At 43.0% G+C, this 20,794-nt stretch overlaps 1 protein-coding gene and 1 pseudogene across 2 annotated transcripts in view; one reads left to right on the top strand and one right to left on the bottom strand.

The window, feature by feature from the left end:
• COMMD1 (copper metabolism domain containing 1) overlaps window positions 1-20,794 on the bottom strand; it is a 157,737-nt gene that overhangs the window by 14,324 nt on the left and 122,619 nt on the right. The gene's annotated exons all lie outside the window — the stretch shown is intronic.
• On the top strand, window positions 3,972-4,292 carry LOC142430590 (large ribosomal subunit protein eL42-like; annotated as a pseudogene).

The raw sequence follows: 20,794 nt of genomic DNA, 5'->3' as shown, positions 1-20,794 counted from the left end.
TTTGTTCTGGGCTTTCTCTAAAGCAGCGGTCCTCAACCTGTGGGTCGTGACCCCTTTTTTGGGGGGGGTGTCAAACAACCCTTTCACAGGGGTCACCCGATTCACAACAGTAGCACAATTAGTGATGAAGTAGCAACAAAAATGTTATGGTTGGGGTCACCACCACATGAGGAACTATGAAAGAGTCGCGGCATGAGGAAGGTTGAGAACCACTGGTCTAAAGGAAGCCCATGTCGTTGTATGTAAGGAGGAAAAACTGAAATGAGCAAGGGTAGGAGGACATTCAATTTCAGATAATGCTGATTTTATCAGAAAAAGTTTGAGAATGAATTTTCAGGAATTGTATATCCCGTGTGTGGGAACCTTGGGATTGCGGGGTAGTGAGCGGGACTAATTTTGCTGGGCTTCCAGGTCTAGTGGGACCATGGCAGCTAGCTCTGTTTGTATCTCCAAAGCTCAGAGGGTCCTGCTTATCAAGCCTCCAGTGAATTGATGACGATGATCGCACACACAGTTTTTGACTTGCTGATCACATCATTCAGTTAAGAAAAGCTAGTACTGAGGGCAGAAAAGAGGAAAGTAAACATAGACAAAGGTCCTCTACTGGCGGCCCTGGTCTGCCACCTGGTCGGGCAGGAGCCATATCGGTTCTCAACTCACCGATCATCAAATGTCACCTCATCGGTGGGGCCGTGGAAAAGAAAATGCCGGAACATTTAAAGGAAAAAAGTATAGGAAAAAATAATCAGCCTGGAGAGACTGTGGGAGAAGCCTGGCAAATCTGCAGGCATTAGCAAGAGACAAAAATCACGATATTAAACTATTACAGGACTATCGCTGGTCTGCTTCTCTTGGTAGGTGAGCTCGACTGAACGGGCGGTGAAGGAGCTGAGGAGATCGGCGAGATTGTCAGCGAAACCTGGGCCAGCACAAGTGGAGACGAAGCCTAAAATGGCAGCAGAAAGGATAAATCTTCCGACAACAAAGTGCAAGCAAAAGGGAAAAGAGGAGCAAAGGGAAAGCAGGCTGAAGTAGCTGACCAAGAAACTAAAGACCATTTACCTGCTGACAAGGGAGAAACGAGACAGGAGGAGAGTGCAGCCTCGGACGAAGCAGGAGGAAAAGCAGCCCAGTCTGATGAATGTTTCTCCTGTCTCATCAGTGGGCCCTGCTATCTCCCTTCATGCACAATCCAGAGGAATAGTTTTATCAATTATTTTGTAAATTCAAGTTTTTTAGTAGCTCTGGAAACATTTTTAAGAAGGAAATCCCAATTCATTCCATTTTTTTAAAGTGTAAGTGCTTTTTTTAAAAGATGTGAAATCATTTACTGGTTGTTTATTATTTAGTACAACCAGAAAATCGTGGGATGTTGAATTGTGGGAGGATCTGACTGTTTTGGGTGTCAACATAACATTCCCTGGGCTGGGAGGGGGCAGTTTTTGTATCCCTAATATAAAACATACTTAATGGCAATTTGGAGTCACTGTCAGGCATTTTCATGACTTGAACATTTGAAATTTTGTTTCCACGTCTGTTTTCTTAATAGAACTGTCTGAAAACCTTTCTGCCACCATGGCTTCCTTGCCAGAACCATGCATTCTGCAACAGCTTTGGACGGCGCTGTCCAGCGTTCCTGATCACTTTGTTACGTGCCGCGAAAGAATGAACATTTGAGGGTGTCGTATGTATGACATTGAATTGTGAATTAGTGGAACTTAGATGTAATTGCTTACCAACCTTTGAAGATAATGGTACTTGATAATCTCTTTTTTAAAATTTGTCTCTAAATTTAAAGCTGGAAAGTCACTGGAATTTTTTTTGTCACTGGAATTTAGAAACAAATTTTATCTAGATGCCATTTTAGGATTTGGGTACAGGCATTGAGAATTGTGTACAAATTGTCTATAATGTCTCTGTGCTGATCTCAAAACAACCAATAAAACGTCAGTTATAAGAAAATAAAAATAAAATATTAAAAGCAGTAGTAATGATAACCAACAATGGCTAACCTTCACTGAACACATACAAAATGCCAGACATTATGCTACAATGAATGCTGTGCTTCCGTCATTCCATACGGGTGAACACAATTGTATCCCATTTTACAGGGAGGAAAGTGGAGAATGGTAGTAACTTGCTGAGACCACACAGGCAGTCAAGTGGGAGAGGCCATATACAGGCTAGGTCAGCCTGGCTTCCAAGCCTAAACTTGTAACAACTACACAATTCTAACTCCTATTCGCATACCCCATAAACAGTCATTAGTAATCTCTAAGTACCCACATATGAATGCTACTCTATGATTCAGTTATCTTTAGCAGACCCAAAGAGAAGCTGGGTGTCATAATGAAGTCAATTTACCAGTAAACCTATTGTTGATTTGGGTATCAGAGCAGAACTGTGTGCCACGGGGTTTTCAATGGTTCATTCTTTGGAAGATCACCAGGCCTTTTTTCCAAGGACCTTCTGAAGAGAATTGAACTGCAAATCTTTCCGCTGGGAAGCCAAGCACGTTAATCGTCTGTGCCACCCAGGCCTCCAGTTAGTCCTCTAGAAATATCTGGGGAGGCAGTGGGTAGTACATCCCTGCTGCATATGGACGAGTTCCCTGTATGAACACAGTGGAACACATAGAAGTGTGTGACAGGGTGGCAGACTGAGTTGACACGGCTATGTGACCCAGGCAGAGAAGCATACTATCAAGACATCAAGTTCGTATTATGAGACAAGATGATTTCTCCTTTCCGCTCTCTTTCTTTATGGGGGTGGGAGGGGGCAAGAGGTGGAGAGTGTAGTTTTATACTATATAGAAAAGACGGTTTCAAAAGGTTTGTGGAAAAGTACAGTTAAAAGTTAATGACATTTTCTCATGACCTTGTTGAAGATTCCTCATCGATATTAACTTGTCTCCATCAGGAGGGCTTGAGGAAAGGTTTACCTTTGTTCATGGACTAACACTCTGGAGCTTCTTCAATGAAATTCTTTCTGTCATCACCCAAAGTTGAAAGTAGAACCAAAATAAACACATATCTGGAGTAGACCTCTCTAGAATAAGAAATAATTCTCAATTCTTCTATATTGTCACACCTTGAGCATACCAAAGTATTCACTCCACTGGCATTCTTGGAATGTAGAAAGATTAATCTGGCCCACATCTATTGCTTGGTGCGGCGATGGCAGTGGCCTGGTTGGGGTGAAGGGAAAAAGAACCCCTCCCTGACAATGCTCCAAAGAGCATAATCAACTCGTGCATAATTAGGATATAAAGAAAGGACAGTTGGCATGTATACTACTATGAATACAAGTAAACAAACTAAAACAAATGTATAAAAATAAGTATTCCCACTTAGTTTTGTAATCTGCCCTATGATTAAAAAGAAGACACTTACTATTCTATCCAGGAGTATGTCAGTAAAGGAGGAATATGAATGAGTTGAAAGGTCAACTTTATTTATTGAAAACAAAAGGACTTTACTCCCTGAAGAAGCTGAAGACAACAACGTGTGGATGGCACAACAACAGAAAGAAAAGACAGCTCACCGCTCATCACAATCAGCATCAGGACAGATGGAGGACAGACAGAAGTCGTCAAGGAGTTACTCGGTGCTTGTGGTAAATCAAACGACAGATAGACTCCATCTGAACAAACCAGTTGCAAAAGGTATCTTAGCAAGCGGTAAAGGGCAATGACGTCACTTTAAGGACTGGCATGTCCCTGACAAAGCCGGAGCATTTTCAGTGGTTGGGAAAACTGGACAGTAAACATGGAAGGCCGGGGAAAAACTGATGTCTTGAAAGTTGGGAGTCAGTGAAGCATATTGAATATGTCGCGGACTGACAGAAGAACGGGCAACACTGTCTTAAAAAGCAAGTATATCCCCTTTCCGGTTAGGCACGAGCAGCATGAGGCGAGCATCGCAGGCTCTCGGGTTCCTGTTTACACTGCGTAAGACCATATCTCTGCAAAGATGGTCAACGTACCCAAAACCTGAAGAACTTTCTGTAAGAAGTGCAGCAAGCATCAACCTCACAAAGTGACCCAGTATCAGAAGGGCAAGGATTCCCTGTACACGCAAGGAAAGAGGTGCTACGATCGGAAGCCGAGTGGCTATGGTGGGCAGACAAAGCCAATTTTCCGGAAGAAGGCTAAAACCACAAAGAAGATCGTGCTGAGGCTTGAATGCGTGGAGCCTAACTGCAGGTCCAAGAGGATGCTGGCCATTAAAAGATGCAAGCATTTTGAACTGGGAGGTGATAAGAAGAGAAAGGGCCAAGTGATCCAGTTCTAAACCTTGTTTTAGCTTGTAAATTTGAAAGTGTTGAATCAATATTAGAATTATCTGTAAGAAAATATAGTTACATTCTTACTCGAAAAAAAAAAAAACCAAAACAAAAACAAGTATAACCAGAATCCTGTAGACACGAGGCAGGCGAGACTGTCTCCCATACTCTGGACATGTGAACAGAGCAGAGGGTCGGTGAAAACGAGGCAGACCCTCATCATCAAGAAGGATTAAGATGGTGGTGGCAACAAGAGGAAAGATTGTGAGGCAGACCCGGGCCTGGGCAGTGTTTCCTCTGTGACATGCGGAGTCACTGAGGTGGCACTGAGGCTGTTAGGTGACTCAATGGCACCTAACAACAAAAACAGGGTAAACATATTAGCTGAAATAACTACTTTGAAGAAAACCAAACAATGTCCCAAAGAAAAACAACTTTACGGGGGTGGAATGATAGGCTGTGTCTAGGAACCCTGGAAGCGTGCCTGGTAGGCATTGGACAAGGTCAACGGCTCAAAACCATAATCTGCTCCGAGGGGCAAAGATGAAGCTGTCCACTCCCGTCAAGATTTACAGCCCTGGAAACCCTAAATAGAGTCTCTAGGGGTCAGAATCAGCCCAAAGGCAGGGGGTTGCTATCCTGGTTTGGTATATTTCCTCCACTTGGTTCAGTCAATGGAAGAAGGATGGATAGAACTTGGTCCTTACTCCTGGCTGAGATGCTTTAATTTGGATTTGTTGGTTTCTGAAGAAAATGTTAGGTATTTTGTTAGTGTAAGATATGGCAAAGTATGACAAGGAACTCCTACTTTTCTCTTGTATGCGGTTTATCCAGAGTCACTAATTGTTCCCTGGTTTCTATTATAATGCATTTGACTTAGTTAATATTTCCTAAAAACAGTGTGTGGTGTGTTGGAATGCGTACTAACCTGAAAGGCAACATGGACATTTGACTTCTGTTTTCATGTACACACAGCCTTTAAAAAAAAAGTTGCCTAATCAGTATCTCAGCTCCCATTTCCAGTGCCTCCTAAGTACTTTGCAGATAGCGATTTTTCCTAATTATACTTTTATCATGCCACTGCTGGTAGGAGAACCCTTCGATGTTCTTTTCTGCCCTAGATTATTAATGCCATGGTCCTTAGCCTGGCTTTCCAGATTCTTCATGATCTCGTTCCTCTCTAGACCTGGCAGCCCTTTCACTCCCTACAACATACAAACTAGTTCAGTCCTGGGCCCTCAACACACACTGTGCAGTGTCCTCTTTTATTTTTTTCTCACAGCATTATTTCCATAGGGAATATCCTCATGACTTCTCAATCTTACACATCTTTCAAGGCTTACACTAAATCCTATTTCCTTCATAAGAATTTTCCTGACCACAGCAGTGCAACAGGTCTCTCCCTACTCTGAAGTTCTGGAATGCTCACTGAGCTTATAAATGTGACAATTACAGTACCCTGCCTTCTACTGCCTATGGCATGTGTGTGTGTTTATCTACCTACCTACTAGTTTCTGTCCTCCATCATTAGTGAACATGGCCTTTGGAGCCACAGAGATCTGAATTCAAATCGAAAGCAATACCCTATCACTGGGTAGTTGGCTAGGTTTTAGTTTCCTAACCCATAAAATCATGACGTAAACAAAGTCAACAGTAAGGTTGTTGTGAGGATTTGATGAAATAATGTATCTAAAGTACTTACCTCAGTTTGGGCTCGGGGAGAATCTTACAGTTTTTTAATTTCATCAATGTACCTCACACCCAACAACATTTGAGGTAGTTAGTTTATTGTGCCAACCTGGCTGATAAACACATGTGGGGTTAATTGAAGGACAGAGGGATAAATGGCTTGGTGAGCCTCGCCTTTCTAGTTCTCGGGTCTCTTGCTTTCTGATGGTTGGACCAGAGTGCAGGGAATGGCAAGGCTCATTTCCTGCAAGACATCCCTGAGGAGAAGCCACATGGACCTACCCCAATGCTACCCTTGGGTGCTGGAGCACCCATGTGGAGACCCCTGCCTGCGCTGAGATGCTTACACATTCACTGACTTGGTTTTCCTCCTGCAGTCGGCATCATTACATCTGTTTTGTGAGATGGAGGAGGCCTTCATGGATTGGTGTTGGACATATGGGTTAATGTTGGACTTGTGGGCTTGGGCAGCACTGGGTTGGGGTGTTTTCTTGATGTGCACTTAACCTTTATATAAAACTCTATCTTATACATGAGTTTCTGTGGATTTGTATCTCTAATGTACCCAGACTAACACAACATCAAAATCATATTGGTTGATTAAACAGCATCTCTATTTCCTCTCCTGAAAGAAAAAAGAAGTACTTCTCTTTGAAACCAACATACTCCCCTCTAGCAGTCTAGTCTGCTCCCGGACTTCACTGCCAGCCTCACTCAAATTGGCAGCAGAGTAGCCCTTCCAGGAGGCTCTAGAGGATGCTTCTAGAGAGCCTACAGTTGCCTGGTCTGTCCCCAAAAGTGCATGTGCCATTGGTTCATGGAAGAGTGCTAGAGGTGCCTAGTAACTGAGCTCTGTGTGACACTGGCCAGGGCCAACAGAGCAGAAGAGTCTGACACAGCACCAACAAGACTCCACACTGGAGCTTCCAGGGACAGGCACAGGATCAGAGCCCTGCTAACAAACTCGCCACCCAAAGGCAGGGCCGGGGGCTCAGGTGCAAACTGTCTGCTTTGTCAAACCTGCTACTGTCAACTCTAAGAAAGAGGAGAACATCCAAATCAAGCAATTTTCTTATAATCAAATTTACAGACAATTTTAATATCCACTCATAACACTGGAAAATCAGGATGTCCAGAGTTAAAATGGCATTCGTATCTTATTTCCATAATTCCCTTGCAGGAGAGTGGAGAAGGTGGCACACCTTACACTCTGTTTTAGTAAGATGATAATATCCGCCTCACTCTCTCTTGGAAGCACCCAGAAAACATTCTATCTAGACTCAATCAATTCCCCCGTGTCAGTGATTAAAGCAATCAAAACAAAAGGATTATTATAGACGCTGGACCAATTCTTCAGAGTAAAGTAGCATTTAAGATTTGGAACCAAATTTAATTTGGATGCTTTGTTGTTGTTAGTTACCATAGAACAGGCTCGGCTTGTAGAGGCAATATTCAAACACCCCACCATTTTCCTGTTCTTCTTTTTGTCAGTTAAAACTCTAAATGAAAGTCAAATATCCCACGGTCATAAAAATAAAAACGAGAAACCCCCTGAATCCCACATTTCAAAGTAAAGAGAGGTCTTCAGCAAAACACAAGGGAATTCATGCTCTCTCCACTGGGAGAGACTGAGGGCCAGAAAGACAGACTAACACTGGCTGCCATCTGCAATGTGAAAAGTAGAAGGAAAGTTTGATGCATCCATGAAGAGTAAACACACTGTAACATGGACATCACGACAGAACTCCCATGGTGCTGCCATATGGAGGGCATGCCTGCAAGAAAGACGGGCATTTACATGAAAAGGAGCCACTTTAGAACCGAGAATTCTCACCTGGAGCTCAAATCAAAGTAGATGACAATAGAGCTGCTAAGCCCTGAAGGTCAGTGTTCCTACACGCATCTTCTACTGGATATTTCCAGAGAGCCTTACATAACTTTGTAGATGGGTCTTTGATTCAGGGAGAGAAATATTTCTCAGCATACTGCACTCGCAGCACTTAAGATTGGCTAGAAACAGTCCCTGCGTGTAAGTCCTGCCCTGTTCCGCTCCCTCTGCCTCTGAGGGAAGGCTAAAAAGGTGAGTCCTCTCTATCTTTACCCGTGGAACCCAGAGCAATATTAAGGAGGGGGAGATGCACTGGTCTGAGTTATAAAATTTGAATTGATATTTGGCTGCACTAATATTATTAGCTGGGTAACCTTTGGAATGTAATTTCATTTTATGAGTCTGGGTTTCCAACTCTAGAAAAATGGAAAAATAGTACCTATTTTACAGGACGGCTAAAAAGATTAAGGAAGCCCCTTCGCACGACTGCGTCTGGTTTGAAATGTTCTTCTGTCTTTCTAGCCTGTGCCCTGACATCTTACAAGGAGCGCTGGTAAATATTTTCTACCATTTGCTTTCTTCAAAACAGGCAGGCTGGCTGAGGCTTGATGCAGAGAAACCAAGAACATTTTCAGGAGGGGAACAGAGCCAAGTGCGCCTGTTTCACAGTGTTCCTGCGCCTCCTCAGAGCCCAGGGCTCTTCCCCGGCCTTTCTCTTGCTGGAATTATCAGGCAAGCGATTTACCCTCTCCACCGGATTCACGTCTCAGGACTCGGAAAAGACAAAGTTCAACCTTGAATAAACTGGTCACAGATCAGAGCTGAACACTAAACCCTTCTTATCGTTTTTAATGCTTCTGTCCTTGAATGGCAAATGTGCTCGTGCACTGGTTCAAACAGGTATCTGTAGAACCCTCCCTAGACTACCAGAGAACGGTTAGTAGGTGGAAGCTGTCTCAGTGAAGCCCAGAATCCCGCAGCATGACAATTACCCAGGAAAGCAGTGCTTCCTAACCTTCCCCTCTCACGGCAGAGCCAGAACTTGAGACAAAGCCTGTTGTGAAAGCTCGTGAACACACCGACAGCAACAGAACATTAACGCACAAGCAGCAATGCAGAGAAGTGGGATAAAAGATCCACCTATCTGCCACCCGACTCAGATTTCCCCACAAAGAGAGCCTTGTTCCAACTCCTAGCAGCTCCAAGGCACTCCCTCCGCGTGTTTCCCACCCTTCCAGACCTACAGGGAAAGGGGAGGGTCTGAGGCTGCAGGTTCTCATTGAAAGGGTCACGCAACCCCAAGTCCGTGAGTCAGGCATGAGATATGTCAGGTATTCTCTATGCACGAGGGGTACTCCCTGTCCCCCACCCCCCCTCAACAACAAAAACCAGAGTTGCACTGGGCAGTTAGAGCTTTTGTAGTGCGCAATTTCCCTGCGAGGCGAGCAGCAAGCAACTCCTCTGAGTTTGGGCGCCCAGTGGCATCACCCGGGGGTCTCAGTGAACTTTCTCATGAAAGTAGTTTCACTCAAACCTCCTTTTCGTGATTGTCGAATTAAGAGAACCACAGCTGTGGCTGTAAAATTGTTTCCTGCTTGGGAAAAATGCTGCGGAAACTTTTGTGATGTTTAGCACAGCTTACAAGGCCAGCGCTATGGGGAAAACTCAAGGCAAAATGTCGACTGATGACAAACCTCATTCTGGACATCCTTCAGCTTCCCCAAAGGGTGAAAATGTTGACTTGTAGTGCATTTGGAGTTCATTCCACTAGGTGAGACTGCTAATCAAGCTTTCTACTTAGGTTTCTGAGAAGTTTATGTACAGTGTAACAGTGTGCAACAAAAAAGTCCTGAGCGGGGCCAATGGGGGACTGGTTTTGCCACCACGACAATGTACCTGGTCACAGAGCATCTCAGTGGGACAGATTTTGGCCAAAAAGACCCAGCATGCCTCTCTTGCTTCACACACCTTGCTCACCTGACCACACTCCATGCAACTTCTTTTTACTTCCATAAGGGAATAAAAAGGGATATGAAAGGACAGCAAGTAGAAGAGGTGAAGAAAAAATGAGGGAGGTTATTGAAACAAACGAGTTTGAAATATGTTTCCAAGAATGGAATCATAGATTTGACAAATGTATTAACTGTACTAGAGAGTACTTTGAAGGTGATAAGGCTGTTTTGTAAAAAAAAAACAAACCAAAAACCAAATACTTAGCTTTCAAAAAATCCTGTTTTTGGGGGGTACCCCTTGTGTATCCGAAAGACTTGACAAGCAGAGCCTCAAACTCACACTCACTGCCATCAGTCTACGCTGTCTTGTGGCAACCCCATTGGACAGCAGAGAATGACCCCTGTGAGTTTCTGCGACTGCAGCTCTTTGGGGGAGTAGAAAGTCCCATCTTTCCCCCACTGAACAGCTGATGGTTTTTGAACTGCTGATCCTGTGTCTGACAACCCAACACATAACTACTACACCACTGGGGATGCAGAGACTTGTATACTAACATCCACTGTAAAACTATTCACAATAGTCAAAAGTTAATGTGTTGTATGTGTGTGTGTGTATATATTTATCCAAACCCATTTTATTGGGGGCTTATAGAGATATCATATTGTTCCATAGTTCAATCACATCAAGCAGCATTGTACAATTGCTACCACAATCCGTTTCAAAACATTCTCTTCCCTTCTTGAACTCCTTGACAGCAGCTCCCTTGGTAGTGTGTTGTCTTGGTATTCTCTATTTTACCTCTCCAGGTTCTAATATGCATTGCAACGTCTACACAGAACTCACAGACAATATTCATGGTTAGAGGGCTTATAGATGGAGTTTGACAGGTTGTAGTAAAAGTGTGAAATACTCAGGATACAGTTGTTTATCAGGACTTGTTATAAAGTTCTTTCAGGTCTGCTGATAAATTCCCAAAGGACCACACTACTCTGCTGGAAGCCTCAACTCCAAGGCATTCATTCAGCTCCCTGAATTAAGGTCAGTGAACCCAACTTCCACAAATACGTGCCCAGAGGCACCCTACTTTACACCCCCCCCCCCCCCGCACAAAAGCACTAGCTTTACTCGTTGTATGGGCTGGAAGTCCACCATGCTATTCTGCTCCACGCTCTGGCTACTGGCTACACTGCTGTGCCTCTGCTGTTACAGCGGTCTTCTGGATCCAGGAGATTGACTCCACAAGGTTCTTCAGGCTAGACTCTAGGGGATGTGCTCTGCTCCTGGCTCTTGCTGGCAATGAGATTCCTCCTCCTGCTCCTCAGAGGGCGTATTTGATATGCCACAGGATGGCATACCAGGGAGTCCTATCAGTAATTACTCACAGGGACCTTCTTACCAGACTCATGCAGGAAACAGCAGTGGGTGTTAAGAGATTTGGGCTAGGAGAGCCACATTAAATAATTCCCTGTCCACGCAGGTAGAAATAACCTGCCAATTAACAGATAAATGGAGCAACGAAATTTGGTGTATACATATACACTACTCAGTCAGTAGGAGAGGGAAGCCTTAATACATGTTACAGTATGGATGAAGCTTAAAGACATTACACTGAGTGACATAAGCCAATCACAAAGAACAACTATTGTATGACTTCGCATACACAAAAAAGACGAAAGAAGGTAAATGTACAGCGACCAAAGTTTATCGGTGCTTACTAATGCTAGGGAAAGAGTGGTAAATGGGAGTAAACAGTGCTGGACAAATCGCATTGCTAAGGGCAGGGTTGTACAGTTGATTATTGTAACTGTGGTCAGTGAGCTGTGCACCTGTAAAAAGTCAAATTGACCTATGTTGTTTGTTGGGTGTATTTACAATGACAAAAAGAAAGAATAAGTGTCAAGGTTGCTTATGTACAGAGACACTACATGGAATTTGCTTCCTTGGTTTGGAGGTGGAGAGCCAGGCCTTCATGGGTCACCCCAGTTCACTGGCCTAATAATGAGCTTACTGCTTCTGTTCTACATCCTAGTTTGTCCTGCAATGCCTAGGATCTCCACTCCTTGCATGCAGCTATCAAAGTTACAATAAATGGTCTCCATTCACTTGGAGCAAGAGAAAAGACCGGGAGTCTGGAACAGGAGAAGGAAACGTAACATGTAGCTAACTGTCTCCGTGTAAGAATGGCCTCCTTTGCAATGAGATCAAAAGAACGAGACGGTGTCCAGTCACCATGACGGAACAATTAGATCAAAGATTCCATAGTCTTCTGTGATGGATCGAAAAGAGAAATGATATTAGAATACAATTTCAAATCCTCATGGATTCTAGAATTTCTGGAGACAGAGAAAGTAAACAAACCCCTGAAACACTGAGATAGTCTGAAAACCTGCAACCCAAAATACCCCTTGAAGTCATCTTAAAACTAAACAATAGCTCAGCGGAACTAACAGAAAAGGCCTGTCTTGAGCTATTTTAAGAACAATCTACTCAAACACTTAGATAGGAATCTTAGGGGTAATGAGTTTGTGTTAATGAAGGAGGGACAACTCAGCAAAGGAGGGTAAGAATGGTACAGCAACTTGAAGAATAATCAATGTCATTAAATTATACTCATAGAAGTGGCTGAATTGGTATATGCTTTGCTGTATGTATTCTCAATAAGACAAACAAAATTTAGAGAAAGATTATTAAAGAAAAGGGACAGAAGTACCAATATTTAAAACTAAAATATCTCTGTTCTTGTTTTAAAACCTTCTTTTCCATTCTATTATCCCAAATGGCCTACTCTTGGAAAGAAATAGATTCTAGTTGTGTTTGTGAAGGTTCAGAAAATCCTTCTTAGTAATGGTGCCCTACCTCTCCCTGAGTCAAGACTAGAAAATTACTTTTTGTGAGGTATTTCATTTTTTGGTACTGACCCATGATTATATATCCTTACTCCAGGAGCTATTGCTGCTGATCAAATAGGGGGTAGGTGGTAAGTATAAAATCAGTTGGGTGTTAAGGCCCTGATTTTTCAAGGACCAGGAAAACATGGTACCTCTCTTTTCTCCTTGGAAAATTGCCCTTTTATTTTTCTTGGCTATCTTTATAGCCACTATCTCAAATTCAATTGTCCATGGGGGCAGGCAGGTCAGTGGAGGGTAAAAGCAAGCTGGGGCAATAATGGGAGATGTAGCTCATGGTGGGAATGGAAGGAGCAACAGCAACGGAAAGTATAGACAGATCTTAGCTCTAGTTGGCTGCCATCCTGTAGAAAAGTAGGCTTATTGTCAGATGTCTGTAATTTTTTTTCCTTTTTCCCCCATTTATTTATTTTTATTAGAGGCTCATACAACTCTTATCACAATCCATACATATGCATACATCAATTGTATAAAGCACATCCGTACATTCTTTGTCCCAATCATTCTCAAAGCATTTGCTCTCCACTTAAGCCCTTTGCATCAGGTCCTCTTTTTTTTCCTTCCCCTCCTTCCCCCCTCCCCCCTCCCTCATAAGCCCTTGATAATTTATAGATTGTTATTTTGTCATATCTTGCCCTATCCAGAGTCTCCCTTCCCCCCCACCCCCTTCTCTGCTGTCTATCTCCCAGGGAGGAGGTCACATGTGGATCCTTGTAATCAGTTCCCCCTTTCCAACTCACTCACCCTCCACTCTCCCAGCATCGCCCCTCACACCCTTGGTCCTGAAGGTATCGTCCCCCCTGGATTCCCTGTGCCTCCAGCTCCCATATGCACCAGTGTACAACCTCTGCCCTATCCAGTCCTGCAAGGTAGAATTCGGATCATGGTAGTTGGGGGGAGGAAGCATCCAGGATCTGGGGGAAAGCTGTGTTCTTCATCCATACTACATTGCACCCTGACTGATCCATCTCCTCCCCTAAACCCCTCTATGAGGGGATCAGATGTCTGTGATTTCAAGAGTCAATAAACTACATTGTTACGTTAAGAGCCATTGAGTGGTCTGACTCTTAGTGACCTGTGTACAAGGGAACCAGGTTCTGTGCCATCCACACCGTCACTGTTATGCTTGAGTCCACTGTAGCAATCTCCTGAGGTCCTTCCTCTTTTCCACTGATCCTTATACGAAGCACGACGTCCTTTGTCAGGGACTGGTCCCTCCTGAGGACATGTCCACAGTACACGAGATGAAGCTTCATCACCCTTGCTTGCTTCTGATGACAATTTTGGTTGTACTTCTAGATACTTGTTCATTCTTCTGACAACCCTCAAATCTAAATTTATTTGCAGCACACCCATAGTCATCTGAGGCACCACTGAAAGGGTGGATCATTTTATTTTAAAAGTTTCAAAAATTGATTTATCCTGATATGTATTATTCTGACTTAGGGAAGTAAATACAAAGTTTGGCCTTGAAAGCTGAAGATGAGGAGATGGCATTTTGGACAGGATGAACAATATGTAGGCGTTCTGGTGGCACAGTGGTTAAAGCACTTTGCAGGAGAGAAGCTGTGTCGGTCTGCTTCTATAAAGATTTACTGCATTGGCATCACTACAGGGCTGTTCTGCTTTGTCCTAAGGACTACTACGAATTCGGTCTGACTTGATGGCAGTAGGTTCAGTTTGGTTGAACAGTTAATACAAAAACAATGAAGTATAAATGCTTGCCATGTTTTTAGGGAGTGGAATGAACAGACTAAATCAGATTAAAGAAAAGGACTCTTTTCAGGGATGAAACTGCTTGAATTCTAAAAAAGGAAGTCAAGATTTTTATCATCTTCACAGGACAGAGTCTAGCCAGTAGTCATTATAAGCAAGGAAGTACTTTCCCTTCATATCTTGTTAAGGATTTATATGTTAATCTTTCAATTTTTTTCTAATACAGAGTAAGGTTGAACATTGACCCATGAAAAATCTTCGAATGAATATCGGTTTAACTGAACACATTGTAAGTTAACTCTTCTGGCACTGTGGTGGTCAAGGTTTTCAAAGCAAAAACTAAATGATTTCTTAAAGGCTATTTCTTTCTGACCAATAAAAAAACTGAGAATTTAAAATCCAAAGAAAATGCCACCAGACAGTTTTGGTACATTGTAAGATTCATCAGGCTGAGTTCTCATCAACCTGCCTATCAGTTGGCAAGCTAGAAAAAAGACTGGCCTCAAGAAAGGTTTCTACCAGCCAAAGCCAGTGAACAAGTAAATGTGGTGAAGAAAGCTGACGGTGCCCGGTTATCAAAAGAGATAGTGTCTGGGGTCTTAAAGGCTTGAAGATAAACAAGCGGCCATCTAGCTCAGAAGCAACAAAGCCCACATGAAAGAACACACCAGCCTGTGTGATCACATGGTCCCGAAGGGATCAGTTATCAGGCATCAAAGAACAAAATATCATATCATTGGCTGCACACCTCCATGATACAATCGCCAAGAACAAATGGGTGCATAAGCAAATGTGGCGAAGAAAGTTGATGGTGCCAGGCTATCAAAAGAGATAGTGTCTGGGGTCTTAAAGGCTTGAAGGTGAACAAGCGGCCATCTAGCTCAGAAGCAACAAAGCCCACATGGAAGAAGCACACCAGCCTGTGCGATCAAGAGGTGCCAAAGGGATCAGGTATAAGGCATCATCCAAAAAAATAAAATACCATAGTGAATGAAGGGGGAAGTGCAGAGTGGAGACCCAAAGCCCATTTGTCGGCTACTGGAGATCCCCTCACAGAGGGGTCTAGGGGAGGAGATGAGTCAGTCAGGGTGCGATGTAGCACTGATGAAGAACACAGCTTTCTCCCAGATCCTGGATGCTTCCTCCCCAACTACCATGATCCGAAGTCTACCTTGCAAGACTGGATAGAGCAGAGGTTGTACATTGGTGCATATAGGAGCTGGAGGCACGGGGTATCCAAGGTGGATGATACCTTCAGGACCAGGGGTATGAGGGGCGATACTGGGAGAGTAGAAGGTGAGTGGGTTGGAAAGGGGGAACCAACTGCAAGGATCTACATGTGACCTCCTCCCTGGGGGATGGACAACGGAGAAGGGAGTGAAGGGAGACGCCGGATGGGGCAAGATATGACAAAATAATGATCTGTAAATTATCAAGGGCTCATGAGGGAGGGGGGAGCGGGGAGGGAGGGGAAAAAAGAGGACCTGATGCAAAGGGCTTAAGTGGAGAGCAAATGCTTTGAAAATGATTAGGGCAAAGAATGTACAGATGTGCTTTATACAACTGATGTATGTATATGTATGGATTTTGATGAGTTGTATGAGCCCCTAATAAAATGTTTTTTTTTTTTAAAAAAGGCTTCTACCAGGGGCAACAGCCCCAGAATGCACCACCATCCATCCTCATCACGCAGGGACAAGTCTGCAGCAGCGCTTGTGCTAGCCATAGTTCCATTTGATGCTAGGGCTCCTGGTTCAACTGATATTCTCATTAGATTCCTGGACACAAGTGACCAGAATAGACCCAGAGCCTTTTACCATAATCTACAATATTCAAATCTCAAATTAAATGAGCTTTGCTTTTTTCAGAAGGAGCCATGGTGAAAAAGAGTTAAAATACTCATTTGCTAAGAAAACGGCCAGGAGTTCTAATCCACCAGGCTGCTTCTGCAAAGATTCTAGCCTTAGAACAGTGGTTCTTAACTTTCCTCATGCTGCGACCCTTTCATACAGTTCCTCAGGTTGTGGTGACCCCCAACCATAAAATTATCTTTGTTGCTACTTCATAACTGTAATTTTGCTACTGTTATGAATTGGGTGACCCCTATTAAAGGGTCATTGGATCCCCAAAGGGGTCGGTCGTGACCCACAGGTTGAGAACCGCTGCCTTAGAAAGTCAATGAGGCAATTCAATTCTGCCCTAGAAAGTTGTTGTGAGACAGAATGGACTCATTGGCAATGGGTTTTCTCTTGGTTACTGTTGAGAAAAAACATCCTAGAGGAAAGTTTGGAAAAACACCAGACACCCATTTGTAAGGAATTGAGACTTTATTAAGAAGGCAATGAAAGACGGAAACATTGGTTTTCGGTTTAATAAGTACCATGATTACAGCAGATTTATGACTACCACTGATGTGCCGTGCTGTGGGGCTTGCGTGTCGCTGTGATGCTGGAAGCTGTGCCACTGGTGAACAATGAGATCACACACAATGACGAAGGCGAGGATGGCATGGGACCCGGCACAGTGTCCTGTTGTTGTGTTTAGGGTTGCCAGGAGTCAGAGCAGACTCAATGGCATCTAACAGCAGCAACATGTAACCTTAGGAACAGTGTGCAGCCGGGCTCTGTCCTTTCACCGTCAGTATTCCGAACAATACTCTGAGAAGGCGAACGACACAAAGACGAACGTGGCCTAAGGTTTGGACGAAGATGCAATCACAACGTGTCATTTGCGGATGATACTACCTTGTCTGAGTAGTATGAGCTGGACAGTTTGGGTACAATGTCAGATTCATCAATGAACATGAAAACTTTAAATTCTTACTAATGAAGGTCAAAAGCTACAGTCTCCAGCACAGATTCCACCCAAAAGTGAACTACAAAACGTCACAACTTGACTCAACAAACCATCATGATAAATGTAGGAAAACAAGGTGTGACGCTATTCTACTTACTGTATACACTCATGTATAAGCCGAGTTTTCCAGCACCAAAAAATGTGCTGTAAAACTGGGGTTCGGCTTATGCACACACACACCCCCAGTAACAGGACAAGCGCCCATTACCTCGCGGGTGATTGCCGTTTCTCCGCTGTTCATTCAAAGCTCCGCTGACACTGCAGGGCTTTGAATGTTTGTTTACTCACATCTAACCAATCAGATCCGTCCTATGACGTGTATCTTTGAGTAAGCCTTTAAAGACGGTGTGGGAAGGATGTGGCATGAATGGATGTCATCTGGTCAAGCCCGACTAACAAAAGGAGGAAATCTCATGAAGCCTGACAGAGAGTTAATAGCAAAGTGGGTTCGAGATGCATGGGAAGACATTCCAGAAGACAAGGTGCAAGGTGCCTTCTAGAAACGTAGTATTAGTAATGCCACGGATGGCAGTGAAGACTGTGCTTTGTATGAAAATGACAGCAGTGACGGTGATGACGGCGATCTCAGTGAGGGCAGCGTCTATGATGACCTCACACCAACTGAGGCTCTACATTGGGATACGGATGATGATGAAGAATCCAATTTTGAAGGATTTTTAACTCTTTACATTTTAGCTTGGTTGCTGATTGAGCTCAGGGAATAGTACTCGTAAGGTATCGTTGTTGATACCTTATTGTTTTTGTTGAACCTATTTTCCACTTACTGTGCTGGTTTACTAATGTTAAATGACTTGTCCTTTTATTTAAAATATTGATTTAAATACATTACCCCACTGATGTCTCAATTTTTAGTAATTTCATTTTCATTTGTTTTGATTATTGAAACTCACCAATAGCTTCTGCATTTTCCACCCTAGGCTTATACTCAAGTCAATCAGTTTTTCTGATTTCCTAGGTAATAATTAGGGACCTTGGCTTATTCTCGGGTCGGCTTATATTCGAGTATATACGGTAGATCAATAATCAATGCCCATGAAAGCAGAAATCAAGAAACCAAACTAAATATTTCCTTAGGCAAAACTCATGCAAACATCCTCTTGAATAGTTAAAAAAAATAAAAGCAAAGATGCTACTTCCATGTGTAAGATGCACCTGGCTCCAGCCACGGCCTTTGCAAATACTTGACATGTGTGTAAACAGAGCGATTATGAAAGAGGTAGAAGAGGAGTTGATGTATTTAGTTGTGGCTTTGGCAAAGAATACTGAATATGCTGTGGTTTGACAGAAGAATGAACGAATCAGTCATAGAAGAAATACAATTACAATGTTCCCGAGAAGCTAAAATGGTGAGACAGCAGCTCATTTACTTTGGACACGTCATTAGTTGCTAGGAACAGGCATGTGTTTGGTGAAGTAGAGGGCCAGTGAGGGAAACAAGAGGGAAACTGTCAATGAAATGCTCTGACATAATCGCCACAACAGTGGAATCAAGTCCATCAACTCTCATGAAGACGGCACTCCATCGGGCAACATTTTTTTTTTTTAATAAAGTCACCATAAGTTGGCGGTGATTTCATAGCAGTAAGTAATTTGGAATCCCAAATATAAACCCTAAACAAGGCAGGCAGGTATTAACTAAGGATTTCAGTAGAAATTTAAACTCACAGCGAGCATGGCGTGATTCATCTTCTGACAATGATACAGAAATAGATTTTCTAGGTTTTTTAAGCATTTTGTGCAACTCCCAAGCTACTGTTTTGGTGTGCCAGTGAGTCGAATCTAACTTACCACCACCCTGTATGATGGAGTAGGAACTGTCTCAAAGGGTTACACAGGCTGTGACCGTGATGGGAGCTGACTGCAAAGTCCGGGCTCCTACACGCTGTTGTAGGTGGTACTTTCGAATCATCCACTTTGGGCTCTCAGCAGGCAAGTGCTTAAGCATCGTGCACCAAGACTCCCCTAGGCTACTCCTACCTTCCACATACTTCTTTTGTTTACTGAACACAGAATATGAGACTGTGCTGTTTGTTTGTTTTACTGCTGTATCCCCCAGCATTTTGGATAATGATGGGCATAAAATGGGCACTTATGATGAATGGGGCTAGATGGAAGGATGGAGAATGCAGCCAATTAAGAGACATTTTAAATCCACCTAGCTTTACAGAAAAGAATTCATAATAAAATATATACAACCTAAGGTTTTCATTGTTTAGAAAGATTTATTACGCATAATAGATGTACAAAGATAATGTTTATTCCGAGTTTTTACCACCTGTGAAACAAAATTGTTCTTCCTAGGCATTTTTTCTTTTCTTTCCCAGTGGTAGTGTGAACATGAATCAACTCCTGAAACTGTTCACTTGATCTGCTCAGTAAATTATGGAATTCAACGACAGGTTGAAAATAAAGACTGCTACTATGTGCAGAGTCATAAAGTGGGCGGGGGGGGGCGGGAACTGCTCTCAGTCTCCACCTCCAACAGGCTTAAGAAAGACATGTCCATACACAAATGAATTATAATCTCAGGTGAAAGGTTACCTTCGTTTCTGAGGGCTGACAAAAATATATCACCAATTCAGTGGCTTTAACACATCAGTAGTTTATTCTCTCACAGTTGAGGAGGCCAGAAGCCCTTTTATAGATCCTGAGGGAGAAGCTTCAGCGGTTACTAACAATTCTTGGCATCGCTTGGTGGGTAGGCATATAATCCAATCTGTGCTCCCACTGTCACGTGGCATTCTTCCTACATGTCTTTTTAGGGCCTTCTTTGAAGAACACCAATCACCGGATCTAGGTCTGTCGCTAATCTGGTATGATCTCATCTGAACTAATTATAGCTGCAAAGATTCTATTTCCAACTAAAATCACATTCTGGGGTTCTAGGAGGACATGGCTCTGGTGAGGAAGTACACGGTCTAGCACAAATGTAAGAAATAGAACAGAAAAGATTTAGGCCAGGTATGTTGGAAGTACATACAAGGGGGATATTCATTCTGCCTGGAGGAATGAAGAGTTTTCATGAAAGAAATGGTATTCCTGGCAGGCTTTGATGCACAGCTAGGATTTCTACAGACAAAGGGAGGGGTGTCTTGAAGTAAAGAGAATAGCAAAGGCACAAAAATAGAAGTATGGAGAGTATTTGTTTAAAACATGTTTTAAGTTTAAAAGCCTAATTCAACCGGCGAGTTAGGGTGGGGTACAGTCAAGTAAGGACTCATACTAAGTCCTTCACAAGGAGTCAAGTGGTCAGGTATGTATTTCAGGAGGCAGTGAGAAACACAAATTAAAAAAAGCAAAAAATCAGAGAACAGGAGATGAGGGCCCGATCTAAGATAAGGGCCATGGAATGGATAGGTATAAAAATATTGGAAACATATAAGATTAAGTTACCATATAGATGCTGTAGGTGAGGGAAAGAAAAGTAATCAAGATCATTTATACACTCACTTATCATATATCAAACCTGGGTTATGAATATAGTATCATTACCTGAAGTCAGAAACGGGAAATCACGTCTTTAAAGTAAGAACACGGGAGG

The sequence above is a fragment of the Tenrec ecaudatus genome, chromosome 17 (genome assembly GCF_050624435.1).
Source record: "Tenrec ecaudatus isolate mTenEca1 chromosome 17, mTenEca1.hap1, whole genome shotgun sequence".
Taxonomy (NCBI): Eukaryota; Metazoa; Chordata; class Mammalia; order Afrosoricida; family Tenrecidae; genus Tenrec; species Tenrec ecaudatus.
Note: the sequence above shows the minus strand (reverse complement) of the source record. Positions and strands in the feature narration are given on the sequence as shown.